This window comes from Heterocephalus glaber, unplaced genomic scaffold, assembly GCF_053883595.1.
Source record: "Heterocephalus glaber isolate CG9 unplaced genomic scaffold, H.glaber_assembly_v1.0 deba00001790, whole genome shotgun sequence".
Taxonomy (NCBI): Eukaryota; Metazoa; Chordata; class Mammalia; order Rodentia; family Bathyergidae; genus Heterocephalus; species Heterocephalus glaber.
In genome coordinates, this window is record NW_028258473.1 from 4,478,688 (window position 1) to 4,487,285 (window position 8,598).

The 8,598-nt window shown below is 38.1% G+C and overlaps 1 pseudogene; it reads right to left on the reverse strand.

Moving 5' to 3' along the window:
• The window catches only part of LOC106008467 (G protein-coupled receptor 83-like), a 44,615-nt pseudogene extending 37,966 nt beyond the window's left edge, over nucleotides 1-6,649 (reverse strand).
• Between the last annotated feature and the right edge of the window lie 1,949 nt (nucleotides 6,650-8,598).

An 8,598-nucleotide genomic window follows, 5' to 3' on the forward strand; every position in this document is an offset into this window, starting at 1 on the left:
TATATAAAAGTGGCATATGCATATGGAAAGAAACTCAACATCTCTAATTATCAAAGTGAGGCAAATCAAAGCCTTATGATAGATCACCTCAAAAATAAACAGAAACTGAGAAGCACTGTTGAGGATGTAGGGAATTTCGAACCTTCAAAAATGGTTTGTGGTATTAACAAATGTTTCAACTATTGTGAAAAACAGTATGGCGGTTCCTCGAAATGTAAAAATAGAAATACCATATAATTCATCAGTCTCATTTCTGCCCTAAAATATTGAAAGTAGGGTCATGAAGGTATATTTGCACACTCATATTCACAGCAGCACTATTCACAATTGTCAAGAAGTGAAAGTGACTTAATGTTTGTGGATAGATGAATGTGTAAAAAAAGTCATATATATTGATTAAATGGAATATTTTCAGTCTTAGAAAGGAAAGAAATGCTGTCACATGCTGCTACATGGATGCACATTAAGGATAGTTTGCTAAATAAGATAAACTAGTAACAAAAAGACATATGCTGTAGGATTTCACTTATATGAGATAACTAGAATATTTAAACTCTTAGAACAGAAAGTATAATGGTGGTTACCAAAAGCTGGAGAAAAGAGAAAAAGGAAAGTTCTTGTTTAATAGGTATAGAATTTCATATTTGTAAAGTGAAATTGTTCTGGAAATCTGTTTCACAACAATGTAAATATAATTAATACTAACAAATATACACTTAAAATTAGTTAAGATGGTAAATTTTATATTATTTTTACCACACTAAAAAGGCAAATTAATAATTAATGGAATTTCAGATGATTAAAGGAAATTACATTTAATTGAATGCAATTTCTTCATTTTCTAGGTGGGGAAATTGAAGTTATGAGAAGAAAAGAAATTTGTTCAAGGACTTGCAATGAATTAGTTTCAAATCTCAGATGATTCCTTGGTTCAGCACTTATTTCTGTGTTCTATTCAATGAGACAGATTTTGACCTATCTGCAGAGATACAAAGTCTGAAAGACATCTAACTATGTGCATTCCAAGCTTTCTCTAATAAAAAGAGCAAAATGATTGCTTACTCTCTAACCCACTGCTATTTCAAAAGGTTGAATTTTTTTAATGAATAAATTCACCTTTTTTAAACATGCATTAGCATCAGACAGCTGCAAAGAATGGGTTTTTCTACCATCTACCCCTCCTCTACTGTTTTCTAGAACTCAAAATCATGGAAAAATAAGATTGAAAGAAAAAAGTTTCAAGGTTAGATTTTGGTTTAGCTCCTCGTCTCATATGTGAATATTGGAGAAAATCAATTTCCAGCATCTTCTTGAGTACTTTCAAAAGTCAGGAAGCTCATGTCCTCTCAAAGCAAACGATTTCCTCTTTGAATTGCTCTAATCGCTAGACAAAACGTTTTCACATCCAGCTGAATTCTGCCTCCATATAATATCTACCTGAAAGCATCTAAATAGAAAGCAAATGTAGTATATATCTATGAACTCAGTCAAGCCTCTGATCAAGACCATTGAAACTACCCTTTATTAAAAAAAATTTAAAAAAAGAAACTACCCTTTATTATATTTACGCAGAATAACAACAAGTTAGTAATTTTCACATGTGTTCCCATTGCTGGCTTCAATAAACCAAAGTCTTCCACAGCTAAAAAAAAAATGTAATCATTCTATAGCTTTCATAAGTGTCTCACAGAGGGTCATTTTACATTTCTATTATTTTGTACCTTTGTGAAAACTCATTTCAGAATTTTAGGCTCACCTAGGGATAACAAAGTATTCTGTTGCCATTCACCTTAAGGGTTCACCCTGAGGATAGTAAACCCATATTTGGATATATTTTCCTTACTTTATGTCATATAATATTGACTCCCTAATTCATATTATCTACTATGATCTTTTCCTGAAATATCTATATTACTTCAGTCCTCTACATGAACCCATCACTCACTCCCTTCCTCAACTTTCCTTTTCTCACTGTATACTTTGTGTCATTCCTCAAGTCAATAAGAATCACCTGACCTAATTTAACAGGGAGAGCAAGTGTGCAAGGATCAACCAGGATGGGGATTAAAACATGAATTACTCAGTAAATGATGTTAGGACACAAGTGTCTTTCAGAAGGTAATCTGATGTCATTACTCACATCAAAATGTGTTTCTAGTAAATGAAAGTTTTAAAGTACTATCATATGTTGTTAATAAATATTTGATATACATTTATAATGTTTATAGTGGGTAACGATTTCCATGGCACACCAAATCCAGATGCATTATGAAGAAATTGGTTGATTAAAAGCATTTAAAGTGTTGAGATTGTCAAAATAAGCATGGAGTCCATGATAACTCTTAACAAAACATAACCAAAGCTGAGAGATGTTAAGTACAAGTTCTCTCACACAACTATCTCATATTAACTTTCACAAAAGAATCCCCAGAGCCACAATCTTTCACAAAGGCTAATATAATCTACATTAAAAACAAAACAAAACAAAACAAAAAAACTTCTGCAAGAACATGCCACAGCAACTGTCTGTTCAACCCTGGACAGGAGTCACCATGTTATTAATCCTTAGGGCCAAGGATTATTGTCTCAAAATTGCTGATGTGATCCTTCCCATATTTGCCTTTAAAAACTTCCCTTGCCTCAACCTTTCAGGAATGCTCTCAGTTTACTATAGCATATATATTCCCACTGTAATGTTATTCCTTTGCCCCAGTAAATACCATTGTTCCTTAGAGAATCTCTCTCTGGTTGATATTTTGGTTAACAAATTTTAAAAACTTTTTTTTGCAAATGAGAGATTTGGATCGTGAGCTGTTCACAGGGTGTTAGGGAGCAGGCGAGCTGAAGCATGTTGAAGGGAAGAGCTTGACTGGGGAATTGGGGATTTGCATGGGAAGAAGAGGGCTTCCACTTGAGCCTAGCTCCAAGAGGCCCTTCTCAACACCCTGGAGAGAGATGCCTCTTGTTGGAAGTACAAGTTGTGCAAGAAGCTAGAGAAGATCATCAGATTCATGTCAGCACCAGCTGAGGGTGGCAGAATTGATGAGGAGGTGGCTTTTGAGGCCGGAGCTATCCTCTCACAAGGGCAGTGGCTGGCGTCAGCCTGGGTCCCAGAACTGAGCACTGAGGGGAAGTCACTGGGGCACACCTGGGCCCCCTTCCCTTGTGTATTACTTTGGGCACTGCAAGGAGAAAAGGTAAAAGGACTAGACACCCCACTCCAGCAGCAGCAATACCCCCACCCTCCTGAACTTATACCCACAGGTTGAGCATGCCTTCCCTCTTCTTGCTAATTATAACCATCAATTTGTTAATTTTTACCTCACCTCAATCTCCACCTGTAAATATGTGTTCCTTATGGAATGCTGCCAACTTCACTTACAATCTTCCCTCTCCTATCTCAGCTTATCATCCATTTGGAAGGCAGAGCACACTTACTAAGCAGTTTGACAGATTATGTTGATGCTCTACTCAACCTCCCTAGTGGTTTAATTTCCCCCAAAACTCCTAAAAATCTGCATCTCATTATCATTCTAGTTATATTTTCCATCAGTTTGCACCTAACAACCATCTATTTTAAAGCTAAGAAAAAGAGAGAAACTGGATCATGTCAGTAATATTCTGGGAAATTAAATTGTACCCCAATAAACTGACTTTAAGTAGGAACAAATAAACATGAAGAATAAAACCATAAAGAGAAATAAGTGTGATCAAGAATAAAATTCAACTCAAGACCAAGGAAAAAGAAGTCCTAGGATAAAAGCCATGCAGTCACTCAATTGGCCTAGACCAGTGATGGTGAACCTTTTAAAACTTTCAGTGATACAAACAGCCCACCACCACTGGCCTAGACAGAACCAACCAATCAGGAAAAGAACAACAGACACACACACACACACACACACACACACACACAGAGAGAGAGAGAGAGAGAGAGAGAGAGAGAGAGAGAGAGAGAGAGAGAGAGAGATTGAAATTTTAACTATATGGTATTACCAAATCTAAGCCAGTAGGCAAATCGGGCAACTTTTATGTCAGAGAGGGAAAGAAATCTCATAAAAGAATGAAATACAGTGGAACTGTCCCAAGGTGATGGAGAGGTGAAGCTGAGTAGATAGTGATGCAAAGGAGATAATTCGACAAAGAATGACAGAAAAAGTGGGTAAAGGGGGAGAAAGGGATATGATCCTCCTTGTTGTAGCCCGGACAGATACTGCAACATCTAAAGTTCTTCCTCACTACTGTCATCTCTTCCTGTTCTTCATTAAGACCATCGCCTCCAACACAGGACCATGTGACAATGTCCCTCTTCTTCCAATCCACAACATCAGAGTTCTTCAAGTTCTGCAAAGGTAAACTGCATGTATATATGGAATAACAGGGATGAGGTACATCCTGCCACATGAAAGAATCCCCCACAGAAAAGAAAATATAGGAGACACAGGGTAAAAACTAACCAGCCATCAGGCCACAAGGGGCAATGAACACTGGGAGATGGGAAAAAATGAAGTAAGCTCTGCAACTGACCAGAGGGTGAATTTTGGTGGACCCTAGTATGTTAGAGATGGTTTAGAGATTCCAGACAACTAGCATCTGTAGGGTAGAGAGAAGAAAGCTGCAGGACAGAACCCTGCATATCGCAGAGAGCTTGGCTCAAGTATCTAGCAGAGCGCACTGATCAGCACAAAGCATTTTGAGGTAACTACCAGAGATCAAGGAGTGGATCCCCACCCCAATACACCCCAGAGGATAATAAGGTAGCCCTGCCCAGCCCACAAGCAGGACAGGAACTAGTGGGTATTCTACCTACACACCAGGTTGGAAAGGCTCATCATTCATAAGGAACTGGGCAGGATGCTATGAAAGGTCTGACATTCAACCAAAAAAAATGTATTAGAGAATTAGACAAAAAAAAAAAAGGCAGAGAGGTGAGAGCCAATGGCACAGCTTCTCCAACACAAAGTGTCCACAGTCTGTAAATCAACAGCCCAGAGACCAAAAAAAGTGCATAGAGGGCACAGGAGAAGCACCCACGAGGAAACTGACAGAGAAGAAGAAAATAAGATCCATTGCTACAGAAGAAATAGATTATGGACACAGATTGAAAAACATGTGACTTACAGATCGGCTGTGTATCTGCCCCAGTGGAAATCAGAGAAAACAACTTTACTGCTCGCTGAGAAACAGACTGGACCTGGTTGGAGGGAGTCTTATTCAGAGGCAGCGGTGAAAGTACATGACAATATTCCCCGAACGCCTCCATAGAGAGAATAGTTGGTAAGTGAGACAGAACAGCTCTCAGCGGATACGCAGCTGGCATTCAGGCCGCCATTTTTAGCAGAGAGGTATCCACTTGAACTCGGACAGCAAAAGAGCATTGCTTTCTTGCAGGGTTGTTTTGCTGCCCTGAGAGAGAGGGGAAAGATCGTCCACTCACAGTAGACTGCCGGCAGCTGGTCAGCAGATTGGGGTAATTTACGTTGAGAAGTAGACACTGGGAGCAGCCAAACTCTGCTCCCAGGACCACCCAGGGGTACTGAGACCGGAATCATCCCCTCTGTTGTGCGACTGGAGACAGGAGCAGGCAAAGGGCTTTGAAGGTGGGAAGGAGACACACCCCCTGTGCACTGTACCCTGGACACAAACAGCAAACGACGTTAGTCAGTGGCAGAACAAAGGCGCCCACCCTCCCCCACCACAGCCAAAGAGGGTCTGGGAGGGCCAACTGTGCACAGACCTGGTATTAGTCCTTGGCTGGCTCCAGCTGAGGGAGTCACAGCAGCTGAGAGAGCTGTGTGGACAGGATCACATCAGGGTGAGGAGACGGGCAAAAGATATCTGGAAGGCTGCTGTCTGGGGAATGGTCCCAGCTCTCACCCCCGGAAGCTAGAAATAGACTCCTGTCCAGCATTGATCTTCCTACAGACCTGGCAGGGCTGTACAGTGCATTTACATGCTCTGTCTCGGACACTATCACAGAGCTATGGACACCAGAGGAAAGTTAGTCTTTTTATTATCTTTCTTTTTCCTTGTTTGCTTGATTGGTTTTTTTCTTTTTCGATCTGGTTGGGGTTTGGTGTTTTTTTTTTTTTTGGTTGTTTAGATTTTATGCATTTATTCATGTTTTGTTTTATTCATCATCTTCTTTCTTTCTTTCCTCAACTATCTCTCTTGATTTTATATTTTCATATGAATGATCAGTGTCTTGTCTCTCTGGTTCACTTCAATATTCCTTTGCTTCCTCCTTCATGCTTTTTCTTCTGTCCTCTTCTCCAGTATCCCACAGCTTGGGTGTTCATCCTTTGCCCTCCAGTCTTGCTTCTAGTGTATTTCTCTTCACTTATCTCTCTGTATTGTCCACTATCCCTCTTAAATTTTCCTCCCATAAGATAAAATCACCCTACTAAGGGGAAACTCATTGCATACAAGCTCTTGATTCATGTTGGATTTTGTTATACAATTGTAGAGATTGCTCATATGGTTAAAGGTAACAAACTTTGAGGCCACAGTTTTCCAGTTGCTAGGCTGTGTTAGATGCTATTGATACTGTTAATTGTACTACTTTAGCCAGGACATCATACCTGTTGTAATCAGTTATTCTCCAGTCTATGACAACATTGGGATTGTCTGAGGTCTCAACCACCACCATAGTCCAGTACCAAAGGACTAGGTGCAGAGCTAAATACATGGCAACCTTCATAGATTGGGAAGGTAGGATCTTGGGGTAAACACAAAGACCAAGAACCACCTACACTAGAAGACACCTCTGAGGAACAGGCACTTCCCAGAGAAGCCTTAATAATGGTGCTAAAGCTATCTACCATGAGAAATCTATAAGCAACAACTCAGAAAACAAAACCAATAAATAGAAAATGACAAGACATAGAAGCAAAATGCAACCCCAGACATCCAACCCACCCAATACAAGTACAGGGAACAATAAGATAGAGGAAACTGGAAGCAAACTACCTGAACTTTCTGAAATGATAGCTGAAGAAGTAAATAAACAGACAGAAGAGGCTACAGAGAAAATAATCTTTCATGTACAAAAATAAATGACAATCCAAATGAATGAATGTTCAACAAATCTAGAGTAGTCAAAGATTAAAAATATAGAGCTTAAGAAAATAATGGACACAGGAAGGAAATGGAATCTATGAAACAGATTCAAACAGGTATCCAGGGGATTAAAAACTCCATTGAAAGTATACACAACCATTTAAACCAAGGTGAGGACAGAATTTCAGATCTAGAAGACAATATTGCAGTTACCGACCATGAAAAAAACAGATATCTTAAAGACAGCAAGAAGCCAAAAAGTACCAGAGATGAGAAAATTTAACCCATAATAAGAAAATAAACCAACTAACAAAAGCTATTCATATTGGTAAAGAAGAAATAAAACTGTCTTTACTTATAGATATATTGATCATCTATATAGAAAACTTGACCAAATCTACAAATTAATCACTAAAATTAATAAGTTAAGCAATATTTATTTTGCAGTATACAAGCTATTTAGAGGAAGTTAACTCCTACCTCCTAAACACAACCAGTTATCCCAGTACTTTTCTTCAGTAATCTGAAAGGAGGCTAGTAAACCACAAAATTTCTAATCTGCTGTTTCTGAATTGCTGCTCTTCCCACACAAATTAAGTTTCTAATTTTGGCAGCAGGCCAACCCATTCGTGTCAAGGAAGTGACAAACCAGAATTCAAGTGGGAAGCACACATTTCTGGGGAGCAATGTTGTATTGTAGATCAAAAACCTTAAAAATAAATTAAAAAGTAAGTATTTAACTCAGTAATTCTACTTCTCAGCATCTATTTTAAGGAAATAAGCATTCATGCCATGACTCAAATGTAAAAATTTCATTGAATCATTACCTACACTGGGGGAAAATTTTAAAGTTCAATAATTATATGGCAATACATCTTTATGCTTCCACTCAATAACATTTCTGGAAGAGTCTTTAGAAATAGGAAAGGTAGTATGTTAAATTTTTAAAAATCAGTAAAAAAAAACATAATGGTAAATTTAAAAACGTATGATTTGTTACACATTTAATTTATAAAATAAAACTATGACTAAGACATATTAAAAATATTGATAGCACCTGGATGTGGCCTCATACACCTCTAATTCTAGCACTCTGGGAAGCTGAGGCAGGAGGATTATAAATTCGAGCCCAGCCTGGGCAATTTAGCAAGGTCCTGTCACAAAATAAAGGAATAAATAAGGGCTGCAGATCTGGAGGCTTTGGGTTCAATCTCCAGTATCTCAAAAATTTAACAACAGTACAATAATAATAAAATTTTTATTTTTAGTGTTAAATGTTTGGACTTAAATGATTTTCTTTTTCTTTCATTTTCTAAATTGCAAATTACCTCATGCTACTAGAATATCTCAGAATATCTCAGAACCACCCCTCGAACCCAAGGATAAATATGAGAAAATCTGGAAATACGACAGCTGAAAGTAAAGTTAGACAAAAGTTTAACTAGCTTACATTTAAACACCCACTCCTTTAGCAACAGGGCAAACAAGCAAACCAAAAGATATAAAGGCTAATAGAAAAAAATTAGAATTCAATGATAA